Source organism: Elephantulus edwardii, unplaced genomic scaffold, assembly GCF_000299155.1.
Source record: "Elephantulus edwardii isolate Elephantulus edwardi_28Jun2011 unplaced genomic scaffold, EleEdw1.0 scaffold00087, whole genome shotgun sequence".
Classification (NCBI taxonomy): Eukaryota; Metazoa; Chordata; class Mammalia; order Macroscelidea; family Macroscelididae; genus Elephantulus; species Elephantulus edwardii.
Window position 1 is genome coordinate 3,504,749 of NW_006399837.1, and position 1,455 is coordinate 3,506,203.

Sequence of the window (1,455 nt, forward strand, 5' to 3'; positions counted from 1 at the left end):
TTGCCCACCCTTCTGTGCAGCTGATGGCAAATTCGAACTTCATGCCTTTGGGAATGCAGTGCAGCTTCTTACCACAAGGCCACTAAAGTTTCTGGGTTTATAGACAGCTTATTTTTTTTTAAAGATATTTAAGAACTGATGCACTCTCTTTTGAAACATTTGGCGTTAAGCATGCTTACTGTTTCGAAAAACACCTCAAGTCTTCAGTTCCATGGGAGAAGGATGGACAATCTCTCCCGTGCAATTAAGTGCCTCTGAAAACCCACTGGAGAGTCAGCTATGGGCTGGTTTGAACGCAACAGTACAAAATAACAACATAAATTGAGAACTCCACAGAAGCAAAACTTGTACTTATTCACTAAATGTAAAGTTGGGTATCTCTTGAGTGGAATTAAATGAGAGCACCCTGTTTTCGAAGTGTACTGTAAGGAGGACAGACTCCTCACAGCTTTGCTGAATGAAAGCAGTACAAAGTAAAATGCAAATAAAATCAAGCAAAAGAGCCACCTTTGCCTGTCAACTTTTTACTCGAATACCTTGAATCTTAGGCTGTAGCAAAACTGGCGATGAAACTAACTGTTAGAGTCGTTCTCAAAACACATTTCACATTCTTTCAAGCAGGAAAAGCTTTTACAACTAATACTGAAAGAAAGGCTTTTCCTAAATTGTCACAACTTGACAGCATCAAATTTAACATTCCTCACTCTGTAACAAATAGCTTTCAGGATAAAACCAAGAGGGGGAAAGGTCATTTAAATCAGCCAAACTTGTTTAAAAGTGATAAAAATGGCACCTTTTAAATGGTTCACATTCAAGTAAAAAAAAAAAAAGTGTACCCTTTCGAGGAATAAACACATGCCTGCAATTCATTGGATTCTTTAAGAAAACTCCAGGACACAAAATTGGTGCATCTGAGGAGGCTTGGTGGGTAAGTGCAGGCTGCCAATCACGAGGTTGGTAATGTTAGCTGCTCTAAGGGAGAAAAATGAAGCTGTCTGCTCTCGTTCCGATGTACAGCCTTGGAAACCAGATGCAGGGGAGCCCTGAGTCAGAATCAGCCGCCGGCACTCGGATGGGTTTGGTTTTAAGGATAATGGCTTTTATGGACAGAAAACATGATGCTTGGCAAATCTCCTTCTGATGACAAGGATGTTTCCTGGGTGAGTTCTACATCCCACCCCTGATACTTAAGAGTTTGGTCGATCCACCCTGGCCAATCCTATCTCAGTGCCAGGGCTGCCAGGACAAGACAAAGAGAGAAGGACTGATGATCTTCAATCAGAGCAAACTCTCCAAGGATGTAACACATGATTCCACAAGGTCTGCAAGAAATTCTCCGGAGGTGACTATCTGCAGCTACAGGAAGCTCAGTGAATGGCTGAGGCATGAAAAGATGGACAAGGGAACTTGCATGAGGACAAGCCCGGCCAGGGGCCTAGACCTTCTCCTCCTGAC